The sequence below is a fragment of the Parasteatoda tepidariorum genome, chromosome X1, assembly GCF_043381705.1.
Source record: "Parasteatoda tepidariorum isolate YZ-2023 chromosome X1, CAS_Ptep_4.0, whole genome shotgun sequence".
NCBI lineage: Eukaryota > Metazoa > Arthropoda > Arachnida > Araneae > Theridiidae > Parasteatoda > Parasteatoda tepidariorum.
The window spans coordinates 56,959,345-56,971,733 of NC_092214.1; the positions used below are offsets into that span (position 1 = coordinate 56,959,345).

General features: G+C 27.1%; 1 long non-coding RNA gene across 1 annotated transcript; it reads right to left on the reverse strand.

Moving 5' to 3' along the window:
• Window positions 1-1,480: 1,480 nt before the first annotated feature.
• Window positions 1,481-6,725, reverse strand: LOC139427046 (uncharacterized). Its single transcript, XR_011638198.1, has 3 exons — window positions 6,399-6,725; window positions 3,190-3,232; window positions 1,481-2,064 (listed from the first exon to the last, which is right to left on the reverse strand). It is a non-coding gene; the product is annotated as an uncharacterized lncRNA (long non-coding RNA).
• Between the last annotated feature and the right edge of the window lie 5,664 nt (window positions 6,726-12,389).

Here is a 12,389-nt window from a genome sequence, read left to right on the forward strand (position 1 = left end):
ATGACATTGAAAATATATAACATTAAATATGGAATTATCGAACAAATTACTGAATTTATAGTTATAGCCTTAAGCTCCTTCATTTTAATAAAATACTTTTTAGCTGGTCAATCCTTCAGTTTAGGAAATACATTGATTTTGTTACAGTGTTCTACATTGCTAAAAATTTAAACTGCATGCATGGAAATAATGTCATTTTATTCGCTCATAGATTATTTTTAAAATGGTTTTTATAATTTTTGCCTGATTGAAAAAACGCATTTTTTTAAAAAACACCATTTAAAAATTTGGAATATAGTTTCTTAAAACTTTGATCATAAATTCCATTTTAGAGCAAATGTTGTGTGAAATGTTTTCAAAATTATAACAAAATAATTTTCGTTAACTATAAAGAGTTTAATTTTGCTAATCTTTTTATATAAAAAATTATGAAATTTTTAAATAAAAAACTAGTTTTTCTAATTTTTTTTTAAATGTGACGTCATAAGGGTAAAGATTTTGACAAAAACATGCTATTTAAACAATTAAAGTTTTTTTTAAAAATTTCTTTCAAAATTAATTGTTAATTTTAAGTTTCATCTTAACTAGATTTAAGCATATGGTTTGAAAATCTGTTTGATACAATATAAGTATATCAGTCTCTTTTGAGCAATTCCGATTAAAAAGAAAACAAATAAACTCTATCTTCCTTTTATAAAATATTTTTTTTAAAATAAAATGTAGATTAGCAAAAAAAAAATGAAGTGGAAGTTACATGTAATAGCATCTTTTTATGTCCTAATATTAAACATTATTTTAAAATTTACGGTTGAGAGATTAATAGCTACATCACCTTTTCTCTAACATAAACCTTTTTACGTTACTTCATACATTTTTATCAAAAACTACAACACAGCAACTCCATTTTTAATATCCTCAACAATCAGAGTATAACTCAAATAACAGATATATTGTCAAATTGATTTTTTAAATTTTTCAAAAATTCTGAATTCCTTTTTATTTAATAAAAAAATTTATCAAGTAATATACATATGTTCCAGAAATGTAAAAATTTGTTTTCTAAATGCAAGTTTTTCTTCGGTGAAGTAGTTTATTCACACATTTAGATATAAAGATTTTCTTTAATTTCTTTTAGATTTTTCTAAGATGTAGGTAGTTTTGTTGGGCCTTGCTTATAGATGTTTAATTTTTTTGATTGAAAAGTTTATAATGATACTAAACAAATTAAACTTACTTAAAAAACCAAAACTTGGAAACTGAAATTGAGTAAGAAAAAATTGTTGTTGTTGTAGTAGGCCATTAAGGCAAGGGGGTGCGATTGTTCTTGCTTTCCAGTGGCGCCACCTATGACTAAGAATTCAACTTCAGCCACACCCATACGTCGCACCCGTTTATAGGGCAGACCCATTCATACATCCATTCATTTATTCACAGATCATAATTTTTACCTGAACCAAGAGAATTGAACCTGAACCTGAGCAAAAGACGAAGTAATTTCTTATTTACCTTTTATTAATTTTTTTGATACAATTTCAACACACCCAGAAGGCACAGTTTTACATTCAAGGAACACATATGACTACATTTATTTGCAGAACATTTTTTTTTCTAAAACTATAAAAGAAGTCACAACTTTACTTTCAAGGAACACAACACTACTACCTTTACTTGCAAAACACTTTTTCTAAATCATACCAATAAGCTACAGCTTTACTTTCAATGGACACATGGGACTACATTTACGTGTTGAACATTTTTTCAAAAACATACCAATATTCTACTGTTTACTTTCAAAAAACACGTGCGACTACATTTATTTGTAGAACATTTTTTCTAAAACATACCGATAAGCTGCAGCTTTACTTTCAAAGAATACTTGCGACTACGTTTACTTATTTAATATTTTTTCTAAACTTCATTCTTAATCATTACACATTTCAAGCAAAAGCACCACCAAGCTTCATAACCAGGCAATTTTCTCCAAAAAAGCATTCCAAAAATCGAATTGAATATTCAGGTATTGCGCTGCAAGTTTAATTCTTGAATGGGACTTGTTCTTACCGTCTGAAAATATGAAAAGCAAATGTTCATTAAATTTAACATGAGAATAAAAAATTATATCATATAGAGTTTTTTGAACCCTGTTGTTATTTCAAAATCCCTGTTTTTATTAAGGTAATTTATGAATATATTAGTAAATAATAGCGTATAATTAAGGCATTACTTTGTATATTTTGATTTAAATTGACACTGGGAAAATAATTTGCGAAAACGAAAATGAACATGAACTTCGATTATGAACGCTAAAATTTATCGTATTAAATGAAATTCATTTGATAATCTTTCAGTTTATTCTGGTAATGGTCTATCAAAAACTCAGACTTTCAAAATTTTAGTTCTTATCAACCACATTTAGTTAAAATACAACACTCAGAAGCGAAACAAAACAAAAAGAGAAAATGGTTTCCACATCATACCGTTCCTTTTTGTATGAAGAATCACGATAAAATTTGCAGACTTATCATTCATTTTACCATTTATTTGGCAATTTTAAGAGAAATTTTTTAACTAAACAGAATGGTGATAAACCTTATAAACTACTGTGATTTCTGGTGCTGTTTAGTAAAATTGGCGTAACTGTGCTATTATGAATTAGATGATGGTTAATTATTTCTTTTCCAAATATCTTTCTCTAGTATGACAGAACAAAAAGTGGCATGAATGATACTTTTCCTATTTTATAGAAATTAGGTTTTAAACGTCGCTTAAATTTACTGAGGTTTTATTTTTAACTTCAAACAGCCCATCCATTTAGTGGTAGAGTGGCTCTTAATATTCCTCATCGAAGTCTTGTAATTTTTAGTTTAACTCAGCAAAAGAGAGAACTCCTGCCCTTTTTTAAAACTTTTGAATGAAACTAATCCAATTTTAAATTTAAAATGAGAAAAACTCCCAACAGTTAATCAGTTGTCAAGAGAATCAAAAACCATGATCCATTGTCAACAATCGGAGACATTTTATGTAAGAACTATTGTCGGTGACCTCCGAGAGCAGTAAGCAGGTGGCCGCAAAGAAAATCGAATTTTTACAATTCTTATAGAGCTTCTCTCTATATTAAGGACTCTTGATTTTTATTTTTAAGTTGTTGTTCAACCTGGTTCATACATTGATAAGGAAGAAAAAAATTACCCGAAAGCGTTCAGGAATGGAGTTGGATGTGCTCCTACCATATCTGCAACAGAGAACACATTTAATGTTAAAAAATTAATAATTTGCAAGAAATTTTCATTGAAGTTAACTTGCTCTTAAATATTATGAGTTTTAATTGCAATATTTTGGAAAAAAAAGAAAATTTTATGAAAAATATTTTTTAATTATTAAAAATTTTTTCACCCATATCAATTGATTTCTAAATGAACAAATGTTTAAAAGAGTATCAAATTCAATCATAATTCAATAAAAAAAATCAGTATAATTTCGTGGGCTGGTAAAATTTAATTTGTTGCGGTATCTTAATGAAATTGTTTTATGTGAACAAAATTTAAAAAATGCAATTTTGTTTTTCCTTCTTTTGTGTTTAATGTTTTAAATTAAAATTTAATTTGTTCGTGTAAAAATTAAAGGAAGTTAAAATGAAAAAATGAAGTTAAAAGAACCTAAAAGCAGCATTTTCTTATAGGCTTCAGTGTTTCCTATTAGTTCCTGCATATGAAAATCTGTAGTTTAAGCTACATTAAATATATTTCAATGTACTTACTTATCGTGTCTTACGAAATAAAATAATATTAGAATATTTTAAGCTAAGTGTTGCTTGATAAATATATTGATATTTTGGATTAATTCTTTTGTGTGCTTTGAATGTTTGATATTAGTAGTCGTTTGATATTGTAGTAATAGTAGTACAAACTTACAAAAAAAGAAAAAAAAAAACTTGGCAAATTTTGCATTTTTTTTCGTTCTTTTTCGTTCTTTTTTTCTGTACCCAAAAACGTTAAAATGTTTAAAAAATGTTTTTCGCTCATTGAAAGAGAGTTGGGAAGAAGAAAACAACCAAATTTAACGTTTGAATTATGATCATCTGTTAACAGAAAATATTAATTTTTACTGCAACTTTTTTAATAACACTAATTTTTACAGCACAATTTTTAAAAATTTTTCAAAAGTTGAACCGATAGAAAATGTTAACAGTATTCCATCAAAACATTATAACAAACGAAATACAAACAATTTTTACTTCTAATAAAAGTTGTAGTCAACAAAGTATATTAGGTTACAAGATTTTTTAAGGTTATATTTATTAGAAGGAATTTATTTTAGTGTTGGGATTTCATTACGTAATATACATTATTGAACACTAGAATTCATAACATAAATATAACTTGTCTCACAATGAAATTGTTACAGTGTGGGAAAAATTAAAGTATTTAAGATAAATTGTAATTTTGTGTTGCATACAAATGAAATTAATAAAGTTTTTTTGTGTTAATCTTTTCTATAGGAAAAAAACTTTTCTATTTAAAAAAAAATTATCTGTTGTTTAAGTGAGTGAATTAATTATAACTTAAAGTTATTCATAAAATTTCTCAAATGTTCATTGCTAACCTATTCTACATACAATAAAGCCTAGAAATAAGAAAGAGATTATATTTCCAAAGAGCTGGCTGGTTGATAAATTTGAACAGTAAAAAATGTATGTTCTTGACCTATATTTTGTTTTAAGTTTTAGAAATTTTCAGTTCTACGTTTTTTATACGAACTGAAATATTAGTTTAAAATATACTCAATTACAATTAAAATGATATCTAAAACTTTAATTAATGACCGGTATGTTTTAATAAATTCTTTATCCATGATCTTTTCATATAGTTCGTAAAGTAGCTCAAAATTATTTTTGATGAAAACTTATATAACTGTAGTTTTAGATAATTTTTTTGGGAAATCCGAAAGATTGAGTTAATAAAAATGAATATTGCTCACACACAGTTCAAAAGTAAGTTTATTTTTCCAAGTTAGATTTAATAAGCTAATTTTTATCCGTTTCTGAGTACTGCAAGCCTTAATCTGCTTTTTAATATGTTAAGTTGACTGTTTTTTTCAAAGAGGAATAAAAATTCAGTTTGTTTTAAACTCCTTAGCCAATTGAACAACTAGCATTAATGTTCCTAGCTTTTGAGGTAAAAATAAGATTCATAAGAGAACCAAACTCAAACGTAACTCAATTTTGAAAATATTTTGTTTTATAAGCGAATGTACTACTTTAATTTTTGATATTTCTCTAAGAGTTACAAATATTATCATTTTATCCCGCTTACTCTAATTAATTACACATTAGAGAATGTTAAAAAAAATTATTTGTAGCAATTATCAATAAAAATTTTGAGAGTAACTTGCCAAATGGCTCTTATTTTTTGAATAAAATTGAATAAATAAGTTTCTAAATAAAGTGATACATAAATTTTTTTTAAATCGTTTATATAATTTAATATTACATTTAGTTTAAATATAAATAAAATTCATAATATTTTTCTTTTAAAATAATTAATTAATCGTATTCTTATAAGCTATTTAAAAATGAATTCGGGTTATTGTGAGGTCAAACTGATACAGTTCTTGAAAAAAAAAACATTCTGATGCTGAAGTACTTAATAATATTTAAATGCTGAATAACATTTTACAGTAATGATACGTTTGTGACTAATTAGAAATGGCAGAAGTCTTCAAAAGCATTGCTTCTAAAGTATTTCATGTTTTTGAGTAGTTATTAATTATATATACATAATATGTGGATATGTGGATCTTTAATGTGTGGATAGCATATAGTTCCTACATGCTTTGAAAATTACTGTTAAAAGCAGCGGCATTCAGGGAGCCGGTACTTTTTATCGTAAAATCTATTTTTACTGAACCAAAAATCTGACCGCTAAGAGACAATAAATTATGATATACGGCAATTTTTATATCAATAATTACCGTAAAATCACTGAATCATTCTAATTAAATAAATATTACGATAAAAATTACGGTATAATATTTTACAGTAAAAATGGATTTTACCGATGATGCACCCAAAATTAAAGTACTTTAAAACCATAATTTGATTTAGATTTTTAACAGTGCAGTTAATCTTTTAACAAAATACTTTTCTTACTTTAAGCCTTTTAAAATTTTAACATTCATTTATTTAGAATTACGAAAAAGAAATTTTAATGTTTTTTGAAAGTTGTATACTCTTGTATTTAATTTGAAATACTATAGAACTGTTAATTTTATTAGTATTTGTGAATCCTATACAATTTATTCAAGTTCTGAAGTAATTTTTTAACAAAAGAAATTGCTTAATTTTAATTGTTTAATTGATTAATTTTTTTAAATTTAAATATAGCATTAAAATATGTTACCTTGGTCGGGCATGGCGACCAAATATTTCGTCGAGTCTTTCCAAAAAAGTTACAACCATCAAAATATCTTTCGCATCGGCCTCTGAAATAGTCTCACTTGCGGGAATCATAGCCGCTAAAGCAAAAGTAATAGGGACTATTACGAAAAAAATAACTGTTGAATTTGCCATAACTGTAACAGAGCTAGAAGAATAAGACTTTCAGGATTTGAAGAACGCAATACTCATGGAGAAATTTTGGAAAACAGTCCTATTTATCAGAGCAGTAATTTCTTGAGTCACGCGAAATATATTTTAGTAAAAACAACTGCAATACCATATTAAAGATTACGGGTCATTTAGTTTACCCTATATATAAAGATGGTCTTAAAAATAATCGACGTTTGATCGCAAACACCAAGCATTCGTGCACAAATAAGCATTCATGTATTCGGTACTCGACACTGGTGTTGACATAACGTAGGAAAACAACTAACTTTTATTTACCAAGGGAAGGGGACAGAACTATATATGATCAGGAAAATAATTTATCAGATATATTGATTGCAAGAAGACGAATTCTAAAAATGTGCATGTCGTGTATGATGCTGACATGAGCAATAGTATTTTATGTGCTATAGACATAACAAATTAATATAAACATACTCGTAAACTTTAGCTTTATTTTAAGTTTGTGATATAAATGAAGCTCTCGGGTTTCACAATAATTTGGCGTATCTTTGATTTAACGACGCTTAAACATTTAGGACATATGTATTTATAATTTTATTAAAGTAAGCTGTTATATTAGTACCAGTTTTGAAATACTGCTTAGCTAATAAATGGATAAAATATTTTATCTTTTAGGAAGTTAAAATAAGCTAAAATGAAATAGATGTGACTAGGATGAATGGTGCTCCAGAAATACATTGCATTAATCTGTTGTTTATCAACAAAGCGAAAATGTAGGGTGGATGATGACTAACTGAGACTGATGGCTTTTCAAAAATTTATAACTGGAAATTTTCTCCGCATGTTCCTGAGTATTGTTTGGAAATTTCATGACAGATGGCGCCGAGATAGCAAACTTGTAAGGCAAAGAAAAATAATTTAAAAATATACTTCAACGAATGAAAATCAAATTATTATGTTTTCGAAATTTTCTCCATTATCTGCTATGTCTTTTTATATTTTATATTTTATACCAGTCGTTGAATAATCGACCCAATTTTTGGGTTTACGACTACTAATGTTCAACTACTTAGCCTTGTCATTTTGAACCCAATCCAGAAGNATTTTGAACCCAATTCAGAAGACAAGGGAACTCCTGGATCAAGTATTGGGAGATATTTGCCTTGGTGGAGGACTTTTTGAGGAAACTAACCCGCCTTTTCGTTGCATGGTGAGTAAGATCACGAGAACCTCTCACGGTAAGCCTGACGGCAAAGGAACTCTAACCCATGAGCCATCTACTACTGAGGATATTTTACGTCAGCACTGTGGTGGATGCAAGCCGGATGCTGATTCGTATCAACCAGCCATCACTGGGATTTGAACCCGGTTCACCTCATTGGAGGGCAATCGCTCTATCTCCTGAGCCATCGCGGCTCCTCTGTTATTTCTTGTCATAGTCGGTGAACGAAATCAGCTCACCAAGCAGAAAGAACAGTAGAAGGGACTTTCAGCGCCATCTGTCGAAAACTTTTTATGCTAAAACCGGGGAGTCTGAGTGAAAAATTTGTAACCGGTCACAAAAATTTGCAGCAAGAGTTCTTTTTTTTAAAATTAATCCTATTCATTTTTACAGATTTTTTAAAACCGCCCGTTTCATTTAAGACATCCTTCATATGAATAATCTTAGAACAGTATTAATTTGAAAAATTATAATGCAGTATTGTCTGGTATCAATGCAATAATTCGGTTAAAAGGAATGAGTTACCTATGCAAGAAGGGGGTACATAGGTCGCTAGTGATCTTTCCCTTCTTCATCTTTTTTTACTTCCTGTTTTTCTTACTGACTCCGTTTGTAACACTATTTTATTTCGTTACTTTGAATGCGTAATGTCTGTAGTCCTTGCTCATTATAATCAGCTTCCGGTTCTTTTGCCTCTAAATTTTTATGCTCTTATGCCTAAATTCAAGTCAGTTACTTCTCGTTTGATATTTAAGTCTAGTTTGAATGTTTGTCAAACGTTACTTTCAAAATAACGTGTCAAAGCTGTTTTTCGTTAACCGTCTTTTTTATTTGAATTTCTCTTCACATTTGGTAATTAACATACCATTTTTCAAAAATTTATTCTTTGATTAGTTTGCGAAATGCAATTTTTTTAAAATTTCCATTGGCTGATTAATTTTTCTTAATTGTTTTGCAAAAAAAATCATTAAAATTAAAAATGGAAGTTATGTATTTGTGAAAAGAGTGGGTTGATGGAAAATTGGAAAACAAAAGTTATGAGAAATATTTCTTTCCAATCCCCCAAAAAATTTAAGTATAAAAGTATGAATACTTTTAATTTATAATCACATCAAGATAAGTTTAATATCAAGGAAAACGATTAAAATTGGAAACAGTAGTTCAACATAGTTGTGCTCAGTTGTTTCAACTTAATTCACCCAACAGTAGCAAAAGAATTTAAACAACCTGAACTAAAAATGAATGTGCAATGGCTATAAATGAGTTTAACTGGAGAAACTATTCACTAAAAATGAGATTAAAAAAGGAGTCTTAAAAAATTATCCTGTAAAAAAACATTAATTGGTAGTTTCCGAAAGGTGAGAGCACAACACTGATATAAACTTTAAGCTTTGAAAATAATTTAGTTTAAACTTAATCCATAGTAAAATATTAATCCTTAGTAAATTTACCATGTGATTAGTAAACTAAGAAGCAAAGTAAAAAAGTTAGTAAATTTGAAATTAAGCTAATTCTTTCTTACTAAAGCTTTCTATAAATACCTAAAAATTATTTTGGAATTATTTCTTTAAATCTTTAAATTAATGTTATCATTTATTTAAATAAATTTTTTAAATTTGTTTGAATTATTTGAAAAATTATTAGGGCCAATTTTGGACATCCATGCTGTTAACTGAACTAATGTCACATTAACACAATGTTTTTAATAGTTTCTAGGGGCTTACAAATGAAAAAGCGAATAAAGAATTTCTAATAATGAAGAATGAATAGTTGAACAATTATTTGATAATGCCCTTAACAAATGGTAGAGCTAGATAATTTTTATTTTTTTGCATGAAAGATTTTCATAAAAAAGTAATTTATATTCTTTGATTTATGCTCAAATGTAATGACCGAAATAGTATTAATATTTTAACAATAAAATAGATGGAAGTAAAGACTTTAAACTAATTTATCGATCCTCAAATAATTTTTCCAATATTTCAAAGTATTTTCAGGGCATTTTTATGAAGTTTTTTTTTTTTTTTGCAACAAAATGAAATTTTTTTACTCATGAAATAACGAAAAGTAAAAGTCATGAAACGATCGTATTCAGATTTTTTATCTCTTAAATTTATTGTTTCGAGATTATCTGATGCTCTAAAATTATANTTTTTTTTTTTTTTTTTTTTTTTTTTTTTTTTTTTTTTTTTTTTTTTTTTTTTTTTTTGCAACAAAATGAATTTTTTTACTCATGAAATAACGAAAAGTAAAAGTCATGAAACGATCGTACTCAGATTTTTTATCTCTTAAATTTATTGTTTCGAGATTATCTGATGCTCTAAAATTATACAAAAAAGAAGTTACTATTGAGTTAGTATTTTTAAATCATTGAGCATTGTGCATAAATAATGAATGCTTACTACATAATCAATGATGAGGTTAATATTTTGGCCAAAGCTCAAAATGCGTGTTTAAGAAAATGGATACAGTTCGAAATATGTGTTTGAGAAATAGGAGATAACTCAAAATGAGTGTTTGAAACAAAAGAGTCAGCTTAAAATGAGTGTTTAAGAAATTTGTCACAGTTCAAAAGGCTTATTTAAGAAAATTAATTTGAATTACATTTCAGAATTAAAAGAATAAGATCATAAAAAAGGTTGTCAGAAAATTAAAATTAAAGAATAATCAGACAAAAGCAAAATTGTGAAAATTAATCTTGGCTAAATTATGATTTAACAAATACAAATGAAATCAATGCTACAAGTAGCTCTTCATACAAAAAATTTTTACAAAAAATATAAATTCTGAATATTTTGTCGCTTATGTCAATTTTTCCATTGTGAGGCAGTATAGGCAATCGCAAAAATAAATGTATCCTTTTTCTTTCCATTGAACTTCCTTATAATTGTTTTTTTTTGTTCTGACAAAATATCTTTTCATTGATATGTCTTCTTGTTTCGGCTGAGATGAAGCAAAATAAACTCTAAAAATTTAGTAAACATATTAATAAAAAACTTTTATCTCTAGTACACACTAACTAAATAAATCATCCAAGATAATAATGTCAAAGTAGAACGAGCAAGCCACGATCCATTAACGGGATCGATTATCTGACTAACTTATGAGGTCAGTAGCCTTTTTATATTTCTAATTCATAAAGTTGAATATATCCTTACTCATAGCAGCTAAAAATTTCGAAGTTTTTTTATTTATTTAAGTCTTCAAAATAAAATACATTAAACAAGGAAGGAAAACATAGTTAAAGAAATACTCATAAAAACAAAAGAATTTAATAAAAATGAATACAGAAAAGCATACAAGAAATATATATATATATATATTGAAAATCGTTTCTTGTTCGAGTTTTAACATGTTAATTTACAAGAAAAAAATATTATTTTAAATATTTAGTAGTGAAATGCAAAGGTGGGTAAAATTACAAAAAAATATAACTTAAATTTATTGCCTTAAAATTTTCAAAAATTTATTTGCTCTTAAAACGCTTCTACAAAACTTTTCTATTAAACTATAAAGAGTCTTAACCCTTATGAATTTCTTATTTTTAATAAGTAAAATTTTGAAATCAAATGTCAAGTGGGTGCAGTTAATGGGAAAAAGTACATAATTTTTTTACTTTTTTCAAAAAAAGCATATGGATGTATTTCTGCATGATCATGAACAATCAGTGTTTAAGTTCTACTAATCTACTGCTTACAATATAGTCTTTCAAACTTAATTTTAATATATAAATAATTGTTTTCACACCTGATTGCTTCTTATGTAAATAATCGCAAACAGTCCGTAACACCAGTCAAAATGACGTTATACTCAGATAGCAAACCCAACAGCAAAATTTTTTACAGATCAAGAAATAAACTATCAAAGAGTCTAACTGCGTTCGGAAACTATAGAATAGTTTTAGGAAAATTAGAAAAAAGAAAAAAAAAATGCAATGGTAATTTTGTTACATAAAGGGATATGAGGTTTTAAGCATATGATGCATCACAATGCATTTAAGGCTTACATTAAAAACAATTCACAGCTAGCAGTGCTTTTCGTTGGACGAATGATTGGCGACATATTCAGTGAGGTAAAAATTGTAACGTAAATAAACGAAGAAGGAAAGAAACAACAATGTCATCAAAACGTCGCCTACTACACTTCAGCAATAAAATTTAAAAAAAAAAAACATGCATTAATAATGAATATTTCTCTATAATTATTGCATTAAGGTTAACTTTTGTTCTTATTTATTAATATTTACTTGTAAGATAGATTTAAAATTATAAATTTGGATCTTAGAATGAATGAAAGGGAATAATTGGGACTATCATGATGGTTCAAAGAAAAGAACATTCTAATTTGTGCAATAAATGAAATAATTTTAATTCCAAAAAGTGATAAAGTCACTTACCTGAAAATTTATAAGGTCCTCCTTTAGCAAATTTTTCCATGCAACCAAATGCAGCACAGCGAACTACTTTATTTTAAGATTTCTGAATTTAAAATTCCCTTATCGATTATCTTCTATTGAAATAACAAGGAGACACGGAAGGTAAAAAGTTTCTCTCGTCATTCCCCCTCCAGTCACGTGGTTTCATTCGGATAACAAAAATT